The sequence below is a fragment of the Thalassophryne amazonica genome, chromosome 4 (genome assembly GCF_902500255.1).
Source record: "Thalassophryne amazonica chromosome 4, fThaAma1.1, whole genome shotgun sequence".
Taxonomy (NCBI): Eukaryota; Metazoa; Chordata; class Actinopteri; order Batrachoidiformes; family Batrachoididae; genus Thalassophryne; species Thalassophryne amazonica.
Genome location: NC_047106.1, coordinates 17,751,729 through 17,775,590, shown reverse-complemented (window position 1 = coordinate 17,775,590; position 23,862 = coordinate 17,751,729). Strand labels below are relative to the sequence as shown.

General features: G+C 42.1%; 1 protein-coding gene and 1 long non-coding RNA gene across 4 annotated transcripts in view; one reads left to right on the top strand and one right to left on the bottom strand.

Annotated features, from left to right (window-relative positions):
- The window catches only part of dph1 (diphthamide biosynthesis 1), a 275,495-nt gene that overhangs the window by 103,101 nt on the left and 148,532 nt on the right, over nt 1-23,862 (top strand). The gene's annotated exons all lie outside the window — the stretch shown is intronic.
- On the bottom strand, nt 2,251-23,059 carry LOC117509458. Its single transcript, XR_004560413.1, has 3 exons — nt 22,985-23,059; nt 20,854-20,857; nt 2,251-2,283 (listed from the first exon to the last, which is right to left on the bottom strand). It is a non-coding gene; the product is annotated as an uncharacterized LOC117509458 (long non-coding RNA).

Sequence of the window (23,862 nt, the reverse complement as noted above, 5' to 3'; positions counted from 1 at the left end):
CTTTGCGGAATCCTGATTGCAGCACGAGAAGCTCTGTTAGGAATCTGAGTGCCTGGATTCACGATTTTTCAATGTGTGTGTTTCAAGCTTATCTGTTGCACCCTGAAACGGCAAAAACTGTTCATAATTATTGTATGGCCTTGCCTTACAATATAAAGTGCCTTGGGGCAACTGTTTGTTGTGATTTGGCGCTATATAAAAAAATTGATTGATTGATTGATCTTCCTTTGTCACACCAACCACCTGCATGTCCTCTCTCAGCACATCCATGAACCTCCTCTTTGGTCTCCCTCTTCTCCTCCTGCCTGGTGGCTCCATCCTCAGCATCCTTCTCCCTATATACCCTGGGTCCCTCCTCTGCACATGTCCAAACCATCTCAATCTCGCCTCTCTGACTTTGTCTCCAAACCGTCCCACCTGAGCTGTCCCTCTATGTTCATTCCTAATCTTGTCCATTCTTGTCATTCCCAAAGAGAATCTCAACATCTTCAGCTCTGCCACCTCCAGCTCTGCCTCCTGTCTTTTTGTTAGTGCCACTGTCTCTAAACCATAGAACAACAACTTTCCCCTTCACTCTTGCTGATATTCTTCGGTCACAAATCACTCCTGCCACCTTTCTCCACCCACTCCACCCTGCCTGCACTCTCTTCTTCACCTCTCTACCACACTCTCCATTACTTTGAACAGTTGACCCCAAATATTTAAACTCATCTACTTTCACCACTTCTACTCCTTGTAACTGCACTCTTCCACTGGGCTCCCTCTCATTCACACACATGTACTCAGTCTTGCTTCTACTGACTTTCATTCCCCTTCTCTCCAAAGCATATCTCCACTTCTCCAGACTAGACTCAACTTGCTCTCTACTCTCACTACAGATCACAATGTCATCTGCAAACATCATAGTCCATGGGGACTCCTGTCTGATCTCATCTGTCAACCTGTCCATCACCACTGCAAACAAGAAAGGACTCAGAGCTGATCCTTGGTGTAATCCCACCTCTACCTTGAATGAGTCTGTCATTCCGACTGCGCATCTCACCGCTGTCACACTATTCTTATACATGTCCTGCACTACCCTAACATACTTCTCTGCCACTCCAGACTTCCTCATACAATGCCACAACTCTTCTCTTGGCACCCTATCATAAGCTTTTTCTAAGTCCACAAACACACAGTGTAACTCTTTCTGTCCTTATCTGTACTTTTCCAGCAGTATTCTCAGAGCAAACATTGCATCTGTAGTGCTCTTTCTCAGCATGAAACCATATTGCTGCTCACAGATCTTCACCTGTTTTCTAAGCCTAGCTTCTACTACTCTTTCCCATAACTTCATGCTGTGGCTGATCAGCTTTATGCCTCTGTAGTTACTGCAGCTCTGCACATCACCCTTGTTCTTGAAAATAGGAACCAGCACAATTCGTCTCCACTCCTCAGGCATCCTCTCACTTTCCAAGATTTTATTAAACAATCTGGTTAGAAACTCTACTGCCATCTCTCCTAGACATTTCCATGCCTCCATTGGAATGTCATCTGGACCAACTGCCTTTCCACTCTTCATCCTCTTCATAGCAGCCCTCACTTCTTCCTTGCTAATCTCTTTTACTTCCTGATTTACTCTCACCACATCATCCAGCCTTTTCTCTCGCTCATTTTCTTTATTCATCAACTCTTCAAATATTCCCTCCACCTTCTCAGCACACACTCCTCACTTGTCAGCACATTACCATGTGCATCTTTTACCACCCTAACCTGCTGCACATCCTTTCCAGCTCTGTCCCTTTGTCTGGCCAATCGGTACAAGTCCTTTTCCTCCTTCCTTACTACTCAACTTCTTGTACAGCTCGCAATATGCCTTTTCCTTGCTTTTGCCACTTCTCGCCTTACGCCGCATCTCCTTGTACTCCTGTCTACTTTCTTCATCTCTCCGACTATCCCAAAACTTTTCGCCAGCCAACCTCTTTCTCCTTATGCTTCCTGGACCTCTTCATTCCACCACCAAGTCTCCTTGTCTTCCTTCCACTGTCCAGATGTCATACCCAGTACTGCCCTAGCTGTCTCCCTCACCACATCTGCAGTACTTTTCCAGTTGTCCAAAATTGCTTCCCCTCCAACTAGTGCTCCTCTCACCTGCTCGCTAAATTTCACACAACAGTCTTCCTCCTTCAGCTTCCACCATCTGATCCTTTGTTGAGCTCTCACTCTCTTCTTCTTCTTTACCTCTAAAGTCATCCTACAAACAACCATCCTATGCTGTCTAGTGACACTCTCTCCTGCTACCACCTTACAGTCTGTGATTTCTTTTAGCTTGCATCTGCTATAAAGAATGTAGTCCACCTGTGTGCACCTTCCTCCACTCTTATATGTTACCCTGTGCTCCTCCCTTTTCTTAAAGTAGGTATTCACCACAGCCATTTCCATCCTTTTTGCAAAAATCAACTACCATCTGTCCTTCCCCATTCCTATCCTTGATACCATATCTACCCATTACTTCCTCATCACCTATGTTCCCTTCACCAACATGCCCACTGAAGTCCGCTCCTATCACCACTCTTTCATGCTTGGGCACACTCTCCACCACCTCATCTAACACACTCCAGAAATCTTCTTTCTCCTTCATCTCACAACCTACCTGTGGGGCATATGCACTGATGATATTCATCATCACCCCTTCAATTTCCAACTTCACACTCATCACCCTGTCAGACACTCGCTTAACCTCCAACACACTTTTAACATACTCTTCCTTTAAAATGACCCCAACACCATTTCTCTTCCTGTCCTCACCATGGTACAACAACTTGTACCCACCGCCAATGCTCCTGCTCTTACTTCCCTTCCACTTGGTCTCTTGCACACACAATATGTCTACCTTTCTCCTCTCCATCATATCAGCCAGCTCTCTCCCTTTACCAGTCATACTACCAACATTCAAAGTCAATCAATCAATCAATCAATTTTATTTATATAGCGCCAAATCACAACAAACAGTTGCCCCAAGGCGCTTTATATTGTAAGGCAAGGCCATACAATAATTACGTAAAAACCCCAATGGTCAAAACGACCCCCTGTGAGCAAGCACTTGGTGACAGTGGGAAGGAAAAACTCCCTTTTAACAGGAAGAAACCTCCAGCAGAACCAGGCTCAGGGAGGGGCAGTCTTCTGCTGGGACTGGTTGGGGCTGAGGGAGAGAACCAGGAAAAAGACATGCTGTGGAGGGGAGCAGAGATCAATCACTAATGATTAAATGCAGAGTGGTGCATACAGAGCAAAAAGAGAAAGAAACACTCAGTGCATTATGGGAACCCCCCAGCAGTCTAAGTATATAGCAGCATAACTAAGGGATGGTTCAGGGTCACCTGATCCAGCCCTAACTATAAGCTTTAGCAAAAAGGAAAGTTTTAAGCCTAATCTTAAAAGTAGAGAGGGTGTCTGTCTCCCTGATCTGAATTGGGAGCTGGTTCCACAGGAGAGAAGCCTGATATGCTCTCTCCTTCTAGTCCCCATCAGTACTCTAGTTGCAGAATTTTGAATTAACTGAAGGCTTTTCAGGGAACTTTTAGGACAACCTGATAATAATGAATTACAATAGTCCAGCCTAGAGGAAATAAATGCATGAATTAGTTTTTCAGCATCACTCTGAGACAAGACCTTTCTAATTTTAGAGATATTGTGTAAATGCAAAAAAGCAGTCTTACATATTTGTTTAATATGCGCTTTGAATGACATATCCTGATCAAAAATGACTCCAAGATTTCTCACAGTATTACTAGAGGCCAGGGTAATGCCATCCAGAGTAAGGATCTGGTTAGACCCCATGTTTCTAAGATTTGTGGGGCCAAGTACAATAACTTCAGTTTTATCTGAGTTTAAAAGCAGGAAATTAGAGGTCATCCATGTCCTTATGTCTGTAAGACAATCCTGCAGTTTAGCTAATTGGTGTGTGTCCTCTGGCTTCATGGATAGATAAAGCTGGGTATCATCTGCGTAACAATAAAAATTTAAGCAATGCCGTCTAACAATACTGCCTAAGGGAAGCATGTATAAAGTGAATAAAATTGGTCCTAGCACAGAACCTTGTGGAACTCCATAATTAACCTTAGTCTGTGAAGAAGATTCCCCATTTACATGAACAAATTGTGATCTATTAGATAAATATGATTCAAACCACCACAGCGCAGTGCCTTTAATACCTATGGCATGCTCTAATCTCTGTAATAAAATTTTATGGTGAACAGTATCAAAAGCAGCACTGAGGTCTAACAGAACAAGCACAGAGATGAGTCCACTGTCTGAGGCCATAAGAAGATCATTTGTAACCTTCACTAATGCTGTTTCTGTACTATGATGAATTCTAAAACCTGACTGAAACTCTTCAAATAGACCATTCCTCTGCAGATGATCAGTTAGCTGTTTAACAACTACCCTTTCAAGAATTTTTGAGAGAAAAGGAAGGTTGGAGATTGGCCTATAATTAGCTAAGATAGCTGGGTCAAGTGATGGCTTTTTAAGTAATGGTTTAATTACTGCCACCTTAAAAGCCTGTGGTACATTGCCAACTAATAAAGATAGATTGATCATATTTAAGATCGAAGCATTAAATAATGGTAGGGCTTCCTTGAGCAGCCTGGTAGGAATGGGGTCTAATAGACATGTTGATGGTTTGGATGAAGTAACTAATGAAAATAACTCAGACAGAACAATCTGAGAGAAAGAGTCTAACCAAATACCGGCATCACTGAAAGGCGGTATTTGGTCCCCACTCTCATTTCCACCCTTCTAGTTTTCTTCTTCTCCCGCTGTTCGTGGCAACGTTTTCCTCCTCTTCTTCGTCGTCTTCGCCCAGGAGTAGCCCAATTTCCACCGCCACCCTGTTGGGCAATAGCACCGGTGGCGGACGTTGTTAACCCGGCTGCGACCGATCCGGTATGGGAATTCGATTCTGAGTCTGCATAGTTGGGTTGGCTTGTTTTACGCCAGATGCCCTTCCTGACGCAACCCTCCTCATTTATCCGGGCTTGGGACCGGCACTCAGAATGTACTGGCTGCACACCCCATGTGGCTGAGTTACAGATCTAATAACCACTTTGTCAAAATATTTTATTTTTCTGTTTTGAAAGGTTTGATGTGTTTCTGTTGATAAGTTTCGTCTTTGCATTTAACCTCAGTCCTGAAAACCTCGGAATAACTGCTTGTATATCCCAGTTTTATTGACTAATCTGGATTGCAGCTCTTTATGACGCACTCTTTTGCTCTGTTGTGCACTTCGCAGCTGAATCTTGCTAAAACTGTTAGCCTTTTTAAAAATGACCCCTGGCTCCAGCTTGTGACCGTTACCACAATTAGACGAGATGTGTTCCCAGAAATAGCCGTAATGATGTTGTTTTTCAGGGAATTAAAGGATTATCTAACGGCATTAATGAAAACATCTGTCTCAGCATCATCCCGTGTATCCGCTGCATCACGTCTCCCCAGTTTACGCCTGCCTGTCAGATGTCCAGTGACTGTAGTTCGACTCATATTTTACTGGGCTTTTTTTCCTTGCTGGATGTTGTCTGTGGAAGGCAGTGCGTATGATGTCAGTGTGATGGGAATGTGACTTGAAATGAAGTGACTCATGCATTAGGAGGAGAAAACCGTCTACGTCCAGTGATTATTTCCTAATATATTCCTGGAAAGGAACACACATTTTCTGTGTTATATGCGATGCGCCAACAGCAGATTATCAATATCAGATTTGCTTATATTTCAAACCAGTGAGCGTCCAGCTCATCTGTTGCCCTCATTCTCCCCTTTTTCTCTCCCTCTCCTCCCTCCCTCCCTCTGTCTTCTTTTCTCATTCTCTGCCTGGATCAGTCATGGTTTTGTCCTCGTAATTTTGTTTTACTGCCGTCTCATCTCCACCTTCAACATTCATTTATGCTGGACTTTGATTTTCCTCAGATCATTCTGATTTAATCTTTCCCCCTTTAATCCCTCTAAAGGGGAGGAAGGGAGGGGAGGCAGTTTCAGGAAACTATACAGAGGGACTCGGAGAACACACAATGTAGCCAAGGCCAGACTGACATTGCTGACGATATTGGGACTCGCATCATATTTTTCACACCAGATCATTTTTCATTTTCTCAAAAACAACTGCATGAAATAATAATAAAAAAAGAAAAATCATTCTTTTATACCTTTAAAGTTTGGAGAATAAAAACCCCTCAGTAATCAGCACCTGGATCTTGATCACATCAAAATTTTAATTTGTTTTCCCCTTCTTCATTTTCCTTTACAGGACTTTCGGAATAATCCACCTACCAGTCAGACAGACACGCTGCCGCTGGCTGATGTAACGATGAGCGCTCATCTCTGATTAGCTACAATGGGAAAAGCCTGTTTCCCAGAGTCAGTCTGTTCTAAAGCCCACTCACTTTGTGGCAGCTCAAGTCTGATGAAATACAAGTTCAGCCTTTACCAGATGTTGGAAGTAATTACACATATCCATATTTTCCAGCCTATGAAAAATGAATTGTGAAGAGAGAGTGAGTGTGTTGGAGTGTAATTCGCAGGACCTTCTAAAACTTGTAAAATCCCTAAGATTTATACTCCAGAAAATATAATGTATTCGAGTGTGTGTGTGCCCACATATGTGCCACACATGGCGCTTTAAGGTGTCCGCCCACAGTGCATCAGGAGTGCGATGCAGTGCAGCTGTATCCACCTTCCTGACCTGCTTGTCACTTTGTCTTATGTGTGACCACTCTGCCGCATCAGCTATTTTTAGAATTCAGAGGTAAATGTCTGACTGGTTGTACAGTTCTGTGGACAGAGTACCTCCTGTGGACGCTTCTGCCACCTTAATTTAGACATGGTATCAGCTGAGGTTGCCCTCTTTGGATGTGAACACAGTCTGCGGCCCTGTGGGTGGTTATGGTCTGTTTCTTTGCCCAGATCGCTCAGAGTCTGCACATCAATCTTGAGATGGTTTGGGATATTTATGATATGCTTATGTAACAATTGTATATTTTTGTTTAAATCACAAATCGGTGCATGCAAGTCTCTTTTCCACTTCTACTATCCGTGTGTCCTCTCGTTCTGTTCTGGGAGTAAACCATCGTGGATTCTGATTCGGTGTCTGGGTTTGTGATTGTCCTGGATCAATCAATCAATCAATCAATCAATTTTATTTATATAGCGCCAAATCACAACAAACAGTTGCCTTTATCAAGATAAAGGTCCAGGTTTCTTTGACTTCCTTGACTTGGCCATCATAAGTGTGCGTAGTGAAAGTGTCGTACTTGAGGAAATCTTCACTTATCTCGGTAGTGATGTTCATGTCATGAGACATAACTCGGACAATGAGTCATGATGTCACTGGACAGATACCTTTGAAGGAGAATGAAGGTCTAAATCTTTGAGTCTCAATATTTTCTGCCTTGCTGTATGGTTCTAAGACTGGGATGCTACCCAGTGTCTTAAGGGGATGACTAAATATATTAGGTATTAATTTTGCTTGGAGGATCCTTGGGTCCCGCTGAAATGACTTTGTGTTAAATGAACAGTTACCAGGTCACAAAAAGAACGAGTATCGCTTGCATTGTGAGTGAAGGCCAGCTATGTCTTTTTGGCCATTTTGCACCTTTCTCTGGGCATGAACCAGCATGCAGGTGCAGCATGCAACATGCATTGTTGAGTTTTGAGGACCCTGGTAGCTGAGGAAGACCAAGGTGAAACCCATGTTCCACCTGGATGGGGCAGGTAGATGATTAGATGTGAGAGATGGTGATGGACCGGTTCTGTGGTGTTCTGTAGTATGGTGGATGTGGTGCCTGACATAACCTGACCTCACTGATGGACAAAGGTCACAGTTTGTTTCTCCTTACTTCTTTCACCTTGTTTTGGGTTTTCTACAGTTCTGAAAATCATGTTTTGTTTTGTGTTTTATCCCTTTTAATATCAGACAACCACAAGTACTGACTAATGCAAAGTGCAATGTGATGAAAACTCATAAAACCTAGCCAGTTCATTGTGGAAAAGCAGTCATAAATAATTATTTCTGTAAATGCATTGCAGTTAGCCAAAAGGCTATTTTTTTTAATCTGTGCTCTCTGTAGATGTGTATGAAATTTTGTAGAAATCCCTCCAGTAATTATACTTGTTGTACTTGGATGCAGACACACTCATAAACATAGCATGGAAACGCATTCAAAATTGGCATAAGACAATTTGGCAGCATCTTAGCCATGCTTGGATTCTGAATCTCACAGGGTTAACTTGTCATGCAGTGTTTAATGTACCAACTTCTTTTATATGTTCTGGTAATTTGCAAGTACAACCCCAATTCCAGTGAAGTTGGGAAGTTCACCACAAAGACAAAATATTTAATGTTCAAATTGATAAACTTTATTGTTTTTGTGCAAATATTTGCTCATTTTGAAATGGATGCCTGTAACAAAATGCTGGGACAGAGTGGCATGTTTACCACTGTGTCATCACCTTTCCTTCTAACAACACTCAATAAGTGTTTGGGAACTAAGGACACTAATTGTGAGTGTCATAATAGGGTATAAAAGGAGCATCCCCAAAAGGCTCAGCCGTTCACAAGCAAAGGGGGCATGGATCACCACTGTGTGAACAACTGTGTGAAAAAAATTGTCCAACAGTTTAAGAACAGTGTTTCTCAATGTTCAATTGCAAGGAATTTAGGGATTCCATCATCTACAGTCCATAATATAATCAGAAGATTCAGAGAATCTGGAGAACTTTCTACACGTAAGCAGCAAGGCCAAAAGCCAACATTGAATGCCCGTGACCTTCGATCCCTCAGGTGGCACTGCATTAAAAACCAACATTATTGTGTAAAGGATCTTACCGCGTGGGTTCAGGAACACTTGATAAAACCATTGTCAGTTAACACAGTTCCTCGCTACATCTACAAGTGCAAGTTAAAACTCTACCATGCAAAGTGAAAGCCATACATCAACAACATCCAGAAACACCGCCACCTTCTCTGAGGTCATTTGAAATGGACAGACGCAAAGTGGAAAAGTGTGCTGTGGTCTGATGAGCCAGTTCAAAAGTCAGCATCTGTGTTGGTCCGTGGGTGTGTTAGTGCCCATGGCATGGGCAACTTACACATCTGTGATGGCACCATTAATGATGAAATGTACATCCATGTTTTGGAGCAACACTTGCTGCCATCCAAGCAACGTCTTTTTCAGGGACGTCACTGCTTATTTCAGCAGGACAATGCCAAGCCACATTCTGCACATGTTACAATAGTGTGGCTTCATAGTAAAAGAGTGCAGGTACTAGACTGGCCTGCCTGAAATCCAGAGTTATTGCCCATTGAAAATGTGTGGCCCATTATGAAACGCAAAATACGACAACGGAGACCCCGGACTGTTGAACAACTGAAGTCATACATCAAGTAAGAATGGGAAAGAATTCCACCTATAAAGCGTCAACAATTAGTGTCCTCAGTTCCCAAATGCTTATTAAGTGTTGTTAGAAGGAAAGGTGATGCAACACAGTGGTAAACATACTTGCACAAAACAATAAAGTTTATCAGTTTGAACATTAAATATCTTGTCTTTGTGGTGTATTCAATTGAATATAGGTTGAAGAGGATTTGGAAATCATTGTATTCTGTTTTTATTTACATTTTACACAACATCCCAACTTCATTGGAATTGGGGTTGTAAATAATCTATGAACTGCTTACTTCTAACATCGTTAAACAACATTTTATGGAGATGTAGATGGGGACAAATTAAAGAGGCTCCCTAAATAAATATTAGGAAACAATGATATGCCCCCGTCTGTAGGTCATGAGGAGTCAGTTTGGTGAGTGTCAGCATGATTTGAGTGATATGCTATGGCCAACATGTTTGACAGCCTTCTCTGCCACCATCATCAAGCACCAAATGATGGAACAGCTTTTGAAGAATGGTGTTCTGTCTACACATCTCTTCAGCAGAGGTCCACTGATGTGTAGAATCACTGCTGAAACTGACGCTGTTCTGGTGGCACGTGCTGGTCCAAAACCTTACTAAGACATTTAGGGCCATCTTCCATTGCTGAATTTTGATATATGTCTGAATATTCATTCATTCATTTGCTTCACCCGCTTACTGCAGTAAAGAGTCACCAATGCATCCATGGCAATGCCCCCGCATACCTCAAAGACTTCTGTCAGCTGCCCCTCATATTTGGAACTTCCTCCCTGACCATCTGAGAGGTCCACAAACTGTTGAAGCTTTTGTAAAAAAGCCTCAAGACATACTTGTTTAGACAGGCCTATCACAGCTCTCAATCATTTGAATCTGTTGCATTGTCTTAGTCTTTTTATTCCATTTTATTATATTATTTTGGTTTTATTCTATTCTGCTGACATTTTATCTTAAGATTTTCAGTTTTTAATCTCTTGTTTATCATTGGTTTTATTTTTTTTCCTGTAGCACTTTGAGATTTTTATTAATGAAAGGTACATTGTAAATTATTATTATTATTATTATTATTATTACAGTGGTTGAGGGCTGGCGCCTATCACAGCAGTCATAGGGTATGGGGCAGGGTACACAATGGACAGGACACCAGTGTGTCACGGGTTCTATCTGAATATTCCACTGTAAAAAAAATATAACAGAAAAACTCTGCATTCAATTTTAGACCAGTTTTCAGTGATATACGAGTACGGCACTATGACTTTCTGCTCTCTCACAGTAGCAATGCACCAATACTGCTCCTGACCGCACCTCAAGACCAGTGCACCTATTGGCACACACATAAGTGTAGATACATTTGGTAGTTACACAACATGGTTGCGAGGCACTAAAATTCCAGCTGTATTGGTTTTGATCTTGCCGTAACACTTGTACCTGGTTGTGTTCTGCTTTGCGTCATGTATAAGATGGGCTCTTGGTGTTGGTGTTTCATTTGATTTGTGATCCATCTGTATCTAAGCTTTGTGAAGTGGTTGACAAGATAAAAATTCTGTGAAGATGAGCCAGCTGGATCAGAGTAATGTAAATGTTTTGGGAAACTTCTGGCACTCAGTAATTCATAAATGGGAATCGGATGTGCCCACACAAGTTTGGTACATCCTCAAGTATCCTCATGTGGGGTCCTTAGTTTGTCATGTCAGGCAAAGTCATAGAGGAGGTGACATGCTCATTGAAGTCCCCGTCGCAAAGCAGCCAAAGCTGTCACCTCTTGCTTTGTACAGACAGGGAATAAATACTTTTATTTAGACTTTGTGTCATTAACAAAAAGGCTGTGTACATTATAATGTGTCTATATAAATTATTGTATTTATTATGTAAACAGGTAGCAGTTTGATGTGTCCCCCCAAATTATCAAAGGAAATATCCAGTCTACAGCCTATTTTGATGCAACTCCTTATTTTTGAGAGGCTACAGCCAACTGAAGTTGAATCGTTTTCATTCATAAATAATTATTTGATTATTTGATTTAAAAATGTATTGCCCCAAGTGAAGGAGTTTAACTATCTTGAGGTGTTGTTGATGAGTGGGGGTAAATGGTAGCATGAGATCAATAGCTGGATTGTAGTGGGGCCTGATGTTGTACGGACACTGTACCATACAGTCGAGGTGAAAAAAGAGCTGAGCCACAAGGCGAGACTGAATTTACAGGTCGATTTGCACTCCTATCCTCACCTATGGTCATGAACTTTGGGTAATGACCAAAGAAATAAGGTCGCGGATACAAGCAGTTGAAATGAGACCCCTCCATCAGGTATCTGGGCTTGTTGGAGAGAATATTAATGACCAGGGGGTAAGAGTGTCTGATGTAAATAGTAATACACAACACCTCAAAAAAAAAAAAAAAAATCTGGGAATTCCTGGAAAATATTTATTGCTAAAATGTATGAATGTAACGTATAACAGGATAAAGACTTTAATTGTTGAATACAACATAAAGATCGCAATCATTAGACAAGGTGTTTTGTTAATATTTGCAGCTTAATATGAATGTTTCTAGTGCATTTAATCTTTACTGCTGGCCTGCACATTATTTGCCCTTCAGGGACATAATACAGCCTTGAAGTTGAAGCCTTTGTGGAGCACACAACAAAGTCTGTTCTACTTTTCTGTTTGTCACCTGCAGCTGTTGGAGACAAACAGCTTTCAGACAGGCTGTAAAGTTTGTGTAGACTGTAATAGGCAGTTAACTTAATGATACCACATTGCTTAGCAGCATGTTGCTATAATTACATTTACTGTGGAGTATTGCTTCAGTAGTCTGTAAATACTAAATTGCCAAAGTGAATGTGGTCTTCTGCGTATCAACATCTGCTGGTTGTAATTTAGAGATGCACATCCCCTCTGGCAGCTTGTGTTCTGCGGTCGTTATCAAAGGTTGGATTATGTCATTTATATTTAGAATCCTCAGAGCATGCAACATTACAGGTGAGCCTTTGTGTGTAATGCACCATTTTTAATATTTGGAATCAAGGAAACACTGCAGGTAGTCTGTCCCATCATGCGCTAAGTGGAAGGCAGCAAAGCTTCCTGGATAGATTTCCGATTTGTCAGGGTCAGCTTAAAGACTCCAGCTTTCATGTTTGTGCTTGGCAGGTTAGACTCACTAATTTACCTGCATTCTGCTTTCAGAGTAATTACATTTCTGTCGATGTTAGAGCTTTTTAACAATTTAATAACATGTGCCAAATGACTAGATTAGATCGCAAATGCTTATTTTTTTTATATTTTTTACAAATGCCTTATGTGTTCATATAATTCCTAACAGTTGCAAATGGTTACATAGGATTCAAAATATACAAGCATAAAGGGGAAAAAGGGGGTTTTGCCATTGATCGCTGTGGATGCGGTGTTACAGCCCGTGGCTGTAATCATTTTGACACACGTTTTACACTTTGTCAGGAACATGGCTGCTGAATAAATTGAATCACATCAGGAGGGAAATAAGGAAGCATGCAAATTAGGTTAGTCCAGCACAGGATGGCAGGTAAGTGTGAAAATTGCAATTGTTACCATGTTTTGTTTTGGAGGTTTTTCTGAGGAGGTTCTTGACCATCCATATACTCCATATAATGCATAAATTCATCAAAAAACAGCATCTCATGAGAGTAATTTATTTGGCTTCAACATTCTTGATTCCACATTGCACATGAGCACAGTGACCCTACAGTCACATTAGCTAGAATTGAGGGTGACAAACAGGTGACGTTTATCACTTAATGGGTGTTCTCAGGCCGTGACCAGCTCGTAGTTACTTGGCGTTAATGTACACAGTGTTTAATGATAGATTATAAAGGTTGGAAAACTATGAGTTTGTCTTCTGTGCTTGTCTGCTTAATGGAACCATTGTTCACTTGATTTGCTTCAGTCCAACATCTTTCACAGTGACGTTCCTGTATCGCTAGCTAGCATGCGAACCTCTGTATAATATCTTATAAATCACTTGAGGTGTTATCGGGTTCCAAAAACAGCATTTTTATATTTATTTTTTGCTTACGTTTCCAAAACATATAAGGAAAAGAAAGATATAAGAAAAAAAAGTACCAAACAGATTTATACAGAAATGAGCTGTGTCTGCATGTTTTTGTTTGATCAGTTGGTGCCACGTTGTATTTTTACTGTGATTGACAGTCGCCATGTCACGTCCCTCAGCATTCACATAAAATAGATTTCTGGGCTGTTTTGGCCCTGCCTAGCGACTGCTGTCTCTTGTCTCTACAAAACGCCCACTCTGAAAATGAATGGCAAGTTGTGGGTTTGCTGTCTCTGGAGCTAATGTGATTTTAAGGTGAAGTATTGTTTTTGATGATGCGATTGTTGCTGGAATTAGCATAATGAATTCTGAAGCATATAGGACTATACTATCCGCTCAAATTCAGAGTCTGACAGGATTGAATCTAAAATGATAGGATGCAGTGTCACAGGTGGATAATGATCCAAAAAGTACAACCAAGGCAACACAAAAGCTTCTCAAGGCAAAAAAAAAATGGACTATTCATCAATGGCCATGCCAGTCAATGAACTTCAGCCGATAGAGCATACTTTTAATTTACTGGACAAAACTGAAGGCAGAAAGACCCGCAAACAAGCAGTGACCGATGGAGGGTGGCGTAAAGTCCCAGTAAGACATCTCAAGAGAATAAACCCAGTATTTGGCAATAACAGTGAGTTCCAGGCTTCCAACAGTCGTTGACTGCAATAAATTTTAATTCAAGTAGTAACAATTATCCTGATAGTTGTAATTGTTACTTTTTTCAGTTACTTTTGTGTATAATAATGGGTGTAATTCTTTAATGGTTAATGTGATAATTTGTTTAAGCCTTTTGAATCAATTGTGAGTGGTGTGCAGGAGACAAAATGACAAAGGCTCAGAGGATTGGCTGATGATGTTTTAATGTTACAATGGTTGTAAAATTAACAAACAACAACAAAAAAAATGAACTTTGCAAGTAAGCACTGGCAGCTACATTTTTCATTTGCTTTGTATAACAGACTTGAAAGCACGTATTTCTTTCTATTTTCCTCTTTGCCGTCTGCAGTGTTTCCTATGTGTAAGGTGCTACATGCTGTAACTGGCAACACACACACCACAAAAGGATATCATCTCCAGAGGCCGGGAGCCAAAAGATTAATCTTCTGTCATCCCGACACTGCTCCACGAGGACAATAAACTAACTGACGGAGCTTCTATTTATGTACAACATATATCAGCGACTTAACCTGTTGATAAGCAGTGATGCAGGCGGTCATAGGGAATTCCCCCGGTGCACATGCAGCCGTGTTCCCATTCTGGTCTTCTGTTTCTGCCACAGTGGATTCTTAACAAACACATATTGAGTTGTATGCTGAAGAACGAATTAACAGTGGCTGATACAGAGTTCACAAGTGTCTAACATCTTAATTAGATCTTAATGACGTTCATCTTGGAATGGCCGAATTGAAGTCTGTGATATGAGGCGATGCTGATGTGAAACACAGATATGAGTGACACTGAAATGACACTGAAGATGGAGGGAAGGAGGGATGAATGAAGTAAGTCCTGCCCTGAGCCCCTTTGATGCCACTGCTTATTCACAGATTCCATAGAGTCAAGCAGATAAGAGTCTACGACCAGTTCCACATTTTTCAGTCCATCAGAACGATATGCCTCAGACATTTTCATTGCCTCTTATGAATACCGCCATGTTATTCTGACACTTCTGTGCTGCAAAAAATATATGTTTCATAATGTCACATCTGGCGTCATGACATCAAACTGTGACAAGCAACAAGCTACAATGATAGGGAAAACCTGACGGCCTACATTTTCCACACACAAAAAACTGATCGGGATTTGCAAAGAATTAGACCAACAAATCGTTAATAGCATGTATCTTAATAAAATTGTACCAACTCCCATCCCTACCCTGGATGGTACACAAGCCCAACATAGATTACTTCCCCAGCCAAGGCTGGTATCCATTTGTAGCTGGGTGGACTAGGATAGAGCAGCGGAACAAAGTGTTGGGCTACCAATATGTAGAACTTAGTTTGATTCTTAGTCAAACTCCCTGTCTGTGTCTTTGTACCAGTATACTGTGCTCGGTGGTGGAAGTAACCTATGACAGACTGGAGTCACATCCAGGGGGAGTCATATACTTGAATCCGCTTCATGGTTGGGAATCCGGGGATGAGCACCAAGACAAATAGGCAACAGGACCTACATAGTAGTTGCTTATCAGCTAAAACTGAGGCAGTACAGTGGCCTGTCTCGATAATCGATATATCATTCGATATATCTGCTGACCTCCACATATCGCCCTTTTCATTTGTTGTCGGCAATCTTCTCGTAAGTGCAGTGCAGATGAAATGCTTTGTCTTAACACAGGTCTACCTATTGGCAGCCCAGCTCATTATCCCACTGAGTTACCCGGTGCACCATAGAGAGTAAAGATGGCAGGTTGGAGGATATTTGTACACAGCACTTATGCATTATGTGCAGTGTGTCCTGAACTGGATTTGAATTAACTCTGATGTACTTCAGCTCAGATGTTTCCTCTCTAGCTTGCCTTCATTTGTGATTTTCTTTCTCACTCGCCATCATTCTCCCCCAGTGGAATATGGGACTATGCATTTTCCCAGTAATTACTCTGCTGTGTCCCACTAGCATCACATGTCTCATATAGGCTTCTTAATCAGATTCTTAGCCTTTATTACCGTGAAATTACAGCGCACTGACTCTGGATATGACTGGATCTGCATGACACTGCCAGTGGAGATATTGTGATAATAGTATTTCTGGCAGATAGATGGCTGATTAGATGCAGTAATCTTCTGTAGTGCTGTGTTTTGCAGTGTCGATGGTTCTGCGTGGTCCACAGAGGATTGTGGGGAATGCTGTCTCTATATCCTAATGGACAAACTGTGTATTTTTAGCTCAGTGGATAATGCACATTTACAAAACTTCAAATGTCAGTGACTAATGTGGCATCAGAATGGACTGAAGTGAATCAGCAAACTAGTGCTCGATCCACAAATGTCAGCAATGTGCACATTACATGTGCTTATGTGCATGTTGAGCTTTTATTGATATAATAACTTTAGGCAAAACGTACTCGTACAGCAGTACACAACATTGCACACCTCCGTGGATGCGTTGTTTGAGTGTTAATGGATGGAGCAAGGTTTTTTTTGTTTGCTACTCAGCAGAATATCTTCAAATATTATCAGTAGACGTCCGTTAAAACTGGTGGTGAGGTAGGTCGTGGGCCAAACAACAGCTGATTATATTTTGGTCTGGATGTGGATCAAGGGGAAAAGCTTTGATAGCAGGTGAAGTGGCGTTGCAGAAACCAATGGCCTAGCTCCTTTGTTGGCCAGGAAAGAGTTGCAGATGATGCCGTGATATATGTGGATTCCATGGATGTCCATTTGTGAAGCTGAGTGGGGAGTCCAACTGTCCAACTGTGGTGAGATTAATGTATCTCAGCATGGACATTTGTGTCTTTGGGTCCTCAGGGTCATGAGGTTGCTCCACTGAGGTGCTTAGCATTGCTGATACCTTTGCAGCAGACTGATGGTCCAAGTCTTTAGGGTCCTTATGCTTCCTGACGTACTGTATGTTTGTGGGACTTGGATACTAAATGAGACGGCTGGATATCTTTGGTACTTGGTCTCTTCTGAAGATCTTTGGGTACCACTTAATGACATTATTTTGGGGACTCAGATGAAGAGTAGCAGTTGCATTGTGAGAGAACATCAGCTTTGACATTTGAGCCATGTGGTGCATTTTTCTGGGAATGATCCAGCACACAGGAGCCTCAGTGATGATGACTCTAACAACTGAACAAGGTTGACGGATTTCCATGTTTCTTTGGGCTATGGCAGATTAGAAGGTTACTTTTGAGAGGCGGGAGTGGGCCAGTTGTCTGTCTGGGTGGTCGTCATGCAAGACCCAAGCTGGTTCTGTAATGTAATGGATGCTGCAATGTGCAGCACCAGTGCACACTCCCAGACCTGACCTCTGATGTTTCAAAAGGCATATGAGTGGATTTTCAATGAAATTTGGTGGAGAGGTTGGCTTTGGGGTATCGAGGAGCAGATTTAAATTTTGGTGTGGAACCAGATCAAGGGACAGCTATTTCCTTGTCATCTTTGACGGTGATTCTGACACCTTGATTGTCGGATTGTGCCTTTGATCCTTGATCTGTATTAATCTTTGATCAGAATTGTGTTGAACCTGTTTTATGGGATACAAGCAGTTGACAGTGAGGCTGTAAGTTCAGTAATATATTTATCAATACTTATAGTATGTGGCTCTTGAGTCTTTGATCCTGGTTGAATTATCACAGCCAGAAGACGGACAAACTCAGAGCAAGGAAAAGTCCTTGGTGTTATTCAAAGATGAATGATCAAGATTAAACAGGAGTGTTCTGGACTTTAAAGGAGATTGTCTGAGTCTTGGTGGAGGTGTGTACTCTCTAAGTGTCTCTTTTTGCTATTCATTCATTTTCCATAATTGCTTATTCCAGTTATGGGTCATAGGGTTTCCCAGCTGTCACAAGGTGAGATGTAGGGGGACACTCTAGACAGGCCACCACTTGCTATTTATTTTTTGTATTTTTTTAAATTTTGTATTACTGTGTCACACAGCTAACTGCTGGCATTTGCCCAAATGAATTCATGTCAAAGTAGCACAGAAGCGGCATGTCATGTAACTAATTGTCATGCTTGTTTCAGACAAAACAAAAAACTAAATATTGAAAGTTGTGTATTTTTAGGTTCACTCACTGACAGAATCTAATATAGACAGCCTTTCATGAATCAAAAGTCTAATGCATTTTCTTCAGCAGCTTTTCAAATCTGTAGTGTTGAATCTTTTGAATCCTGACCAAAGTGAGTGACAAAGGGAAAAAGCTGCTGATATTAGCTTGCTAATTAGTCATGTTATCTACCTCGTTAGCAAGCTGAGAGTGTTCATCTCGCTAATGGAGCCAGTGCAGCTCCCCACTGAGTGCTTTCTGAAGTTAATTTCAAAATCGCATTACCTTGAATTCAGCTCATGCCTTGAAACCAGAAATTGGCCATGCCCAATGCAAACTGAGATCAAAACCACAAGGAGAGAAAGGGCACTTGAGGTATATCTTCAAAGTAAATATTTCTTAACCAGATGAGTCTCTCTTTCGATGTTTGTTGGGTTCAGATGGCTTGTGCCTCCTTTTACATAAGAGCAAGAGTAGAAAAGATGGGGAATTTTGGACGCAGTTGGAACCAGAGACCGGGTAGAACGCTGCGAGATGATGAGCATTGTCCGGATTTCTGCAGCAGCACTAAGGAAGATAGACTGAGATTAAGGCTTAGTTCTCAAACTATAGTCAAAGACTAAAAATGGTGTTGTGCTGTGGGGACAGACAAGGCAAGTTTGACTCGTCTAACTCTTATTTATTCTTTATTGATATTTTTACTTATTGTGCGAGGTACGTCTCATTGAGATTATAATCTATTTTGCAAGAGAGACCTGGCCAAGAAAGCAGCATAACCATAATAAGAGCAATCCGAGATTTGTGACGTCCGCCGATCCAGATCCGGATCACCTTCAAAATTCAGTTGAGTCTTCTCTGCCCTAATATCTATCTGTGGTGCAAATTTAGTGAGTATCCTTGACAGGGCCGTGAAAACTCCGTGGGTCCGTGAAATTCCGCGGATTTCATCATGGGGAGGGAGGGTGTTAGTGTTTAGGCCGACCCTATTCGCATGGCGGCCGTGTCCATAACTCTCATTTCACTATTCGCACGGCAAGACTCTGGTGGCAAAACTTGGAACTACTTGTATAAACAAACATGCATGCATTCAAGATGTCATAATTCCTTTAATATTTGTCCGATTGTGATGATGTTTTTTTAATTTGAAGCTGAAGATGTCTTCTTTACAATACACTAATCGATTTCATCATACATACAACAAAAAGAGCGTGGCGAAGCGTCAAAGCGAAAATCTTTCACACTTCTTGCCGGGCAAATAGTGGAATGAGAGTTATTTACACGGCCGCCGAAAAATGGCACGAATTTCCTGTGTCAGCACCTTCATAGTTCCCGACTTCGCCACCAGGGTCTTGCCATGTGAATAGTGGAATGAGAGTTATTCACACGGTTGCCGTGCGAATAGCCATTTGCTAGTGTTTAACTCTGTAATTGAGTTTTTAAAATGTCGATCGCAAAGTGTTCTGTTTTTATGACATCGTACAAGTATAATAAGTCCGCAGTGGTCCACGGACACTGATCTGTGTGTTACGATACAAATCAGTGTCCTCGGATCCACAGAGTTTCGAGGAGAAAAAATCCTGGCTGTTGCGTCAGTTGTCATAAAGCGGGACTGCTTGGTTGCTGCCGCGACGCTGTGTGGCTCTTGCATGACGCTTAAGCTAAACGTTGCATGTGGTTATCACAAACCTTTAGAGTTCTAAAGTTTTAAAAAGAAGAATTGTGCAGCATGTCTGTGTCACGGACCAACGTCGGACGGGGAGAAGATGGTGAGAAAGACTGGAAAAAGTCTGATAAGGACAAGCATCCGTGGAATTGTCGCTGGCTTCATCAACACACCTGAAAGATAAAAGAAACGGGAAAAGTGAACTGTGCCTTCAGGAAACACGGTAAGAATTTTTCTGTTTCTGGAAAATAAACATTGTGCTGTTCAAACAGGATTTTAGACAAGATTATGTGACTTTTTTCAATAATCTAGACTTTCTTTCATTGAAAAAAAGACTGTGGCTTTGAATGGATTTACATGAATTTACACAAGAATGTGAGTTTTTATTAATGTAGACTTTTTTCATGGGAAAAAGACACTGTGGCTTTGAGTGGATTTAAAGGAATTTACACGTTGATATTTTACCATGATTTTCAAAATATTCTAGAAGCTTTAGCTGTGGTTTTTGAAATGCTGTAATAGTCTTTTCATTCTTCATGAATTTCATGTAGTTTAATTGTTCAGAGTTGATACATAATTTGGTTTACAATTAAAAGGAAAATCATTCCAGGTCCTACTTCCACGTCATATTCTGTTATTTCAACATGATCATTGACAGTTCAAATGAAAGGTTGAATACAGGGTCATTTAAATATGCACTAATTTTGAGACTTTTTGTTCCAGGAGATGCTGAAACTTTATAATTAGATAAAAAATTAATTTAGTTTCTGGGATCCCATGGGGCCAGAGACCCCGGCTCCTTGGGGCCTATGCCCCCCAGACCCCCTGCAAATTTTCCTTGGATTTCACAATTTTCATTTCACAGCCCCGATCCGTGAAGTAGTTTTGACATAATACTTCAAAGCCTATATAAAGTTAAATTTTGATCCGGATCCTGATTCTGGATTTCACTTGTCAGCACATTACTGTGCACATCTTTTACCACCCTAACCTGCTGCACATCCTTTCCAGCTCTGTCCCTTTGTCTGGCCAGTTGGTACAAGCCCTTTTCTCCTTCTTTACTATTCAACTTCTTGTACAGCTTGCAGTATGCCTTTTCCTTAGCTTCTTCACTTCTCTTTTCGCCTTACGCCACATCTCCTTGTACGCCGGTCCACTTTCTTCATCTCTCTGACTATCCCAGTTTTTTCACCAACTTCTTTCTCCTTATGCTTTCCTGAACATCTTCGTTCCACCACCACCTTGTCTTCCTTCCACTGTTCAGATGTCACACCCAGTAAGGCCCCGGACCCAGACTGTGTCTCTCCTGCCACCCTGAGACACTGCGCTGATGAGCTGGCCCCAGTCTTCACGGGGATCTTCAACACCTCCCTGGAGTCATGCCACATTCCAGTCTGTTTCAAGTCCTCCATCATAGTTCCAGTCCCCAAGAAACCACGCATCACTGGACTTAATGACTACAGGCCTGTGGCTCTCACGTCTGTAGTCATAAAGACCTTCGAATGCCTGGTTTTATCCCACCTGAAGTCCATCACCGACCCCCCTCCTGGACCCCCTGCAGTTTGCCTACAGAGCCAACAGGTCTGTAGATGAAGCCATAAACCTTGCCCTGCACTCCATCCTGCAGCATCTGGACTCCCCAGGAACCTACGCTAGGATCCTGTTTGTGGACTTTAGCTCTGCATTCAACACCATCCTTCTGGCTTTGCTCCAGGACAAGCTTTCTCTGCTCCACGTGCCCAACTCCACCTGCAGGTGGATCACAGACTTCCTGACGGACCGGAGTCAGCGTGTGAGGCTGGGAAAGAATGTCTCGAACACTCGGGCTCTCAGCACAGGATCTCCACAGGGTTGTGTCCTTTCCCCTCTGCTCTTCTCCCTCTACACTAACTGCTGCACCTCCAGCCATGACTCCGCAAAGCTCATCATGTTTGCGGACGACACCACCCTCATCGGACTCATTTCAGATGGGGTTGAGTCTGCCTACAGGAGGGAGGTGGACCGGCTGGTGACCTGCTGCAGTAGCAACAACTTGGAGCTCAACGCCCAGAAAACAATGGAGATGATCGTGGACTTCAGGAAAGCCACAGCCCCCCCACCCTCCCTCGCCCTCACCAACAGCCCCATCACCACTGTGGACTGTCACTGCTTCCTCAGCACCACCATCACCCACGACCTCAAGTGGGAGTCAACCATCAGCTCCCTCATCAACAAGGCCCAGCAGAGGATGTACTTCCTACGGCAGCTGAAGAAGGCCAAGCTGCCTGTCCAGCTGATGGTGCAGTTCTACACGGCCATCATCGAGTCCATCCTCTGCTCCTCCATCACGGTGTGGTACGCCGGGGCCACAGCCAGGGACAGACACAGACTGCAGCGCATTGTGGCCTCTGCTGAGAAGGTGATCGGCTGTAGCCTTCCATCTCACCACGACTCTGGGCCGAGCAGGTCGGATCACAGCTGACCCTTCTCACCCTGCACATGGTCTATTCGAACCACTCCCCTCAGGCAGGAGGCTACGGTCCATCCGGACCAGAACCTCCCGCCATAAGAACAGTTTCTTCCCCTCTGCCGTTAAACTCATGAATACTTCATAACTCAGTCACCTTAACCTTAACTCTGTCACTTTATCATTTTATCACGGGTCACTTTAGACAATGTACTTTGGTTTTTAATTGCGCTCCTCCCACTGCACTGATGTTCTGTTTGTGTCGTTGCACATAGCCTTTCATATTTCAGATTTCTGTTTCATATTTTATCTTATTTTAGCACATATTTTATCTTAGCATTTTATATTGCTCTCTGTTTAATGTTGCACCATCATACCAAAGCAAATTCCTAGTCTGTGAATCCTGTTTATTGGCAATGGCAATAAACTTCTTCTGAGTTCTGATTACCTTCCTAGCTGTCTCTCTCACCACAGCTGAAGTACTTTTCCAGGTGTCCAAAATTGCTTCTCCTCCATCCAGTGCTTATCTCACCTGCTCACTGAATTTCGCACAACAGTCTTCCTCCTTCAGCTTCTATCATCTGATCCATTGTTGAGCTCTCACTCTCTTCCTCTTATTCACCTCTAGAGTCATCCAACAAACCACCAGTCTCCAGTTTCTTTTCGCTTGCATCTCCTACAAAGAATGTAGTCCACCTGTGTGTACCTTTTTCCACTCTTACAGGTCACCCTATGCTTCGCCCGTTTCTTAAAGTAGGTATTCACCACAGCCATTTCCATCCTTTTTGCAAAATCAATTATCATCTGTCCTTCCACATTCCTGTCCTTGATACCATATCATCACCTCATCATCTCTGTTCCCTTCACCAACATGCCCATTGAAGTCCACTCCTGTCACCACTCTTTCATGTTGGGGCACACTCTGCACCACCTCATCGAACTCACTCCAGAAATCTTCAGCCTACCTGTGGGGCATATGTGCTGATGATATTCATCATCACCACTTCAGTTTCCAACTTCACTCTCATCACCCTGTCGTACTCACCTCCAACACACTCTTAACATACTCTTCCTTTAAAATGACTCCAACACCATTTCTCTTCCCATCAACACTATGATGTTACCCTCAGGAAGGCGTTATGGGGCAATAAAGGCACGGACAGACAGACTGAGGAACAGCTTTTATCCAAGAGCCTTTATTGCCCTTAAAGCCACCAAAAAGGATCTTATAAAACAGAAATAGCAGAACTGTGCAATTTTTTTCCTCATGTGTGATATTGTATAATGTTCTCTCCTATGGAACTCTTCTTTATATTTGGAGTTAGTGTTGTACATCTTTGCACATCCTTGTATTTTTATATATTGTGTACAGTTTTTTGCTTTCCTTTATTCCTATTATTCTTATTATTCTATTATTCTTAAGCCTTGGTCCCACCGAATAATAAGCCATGAATAATGAGCCACTCATGGGTGTGTCAGTGATTATTCGAAGAATGATCCACATTTTAAGCGTCATGTATCCGC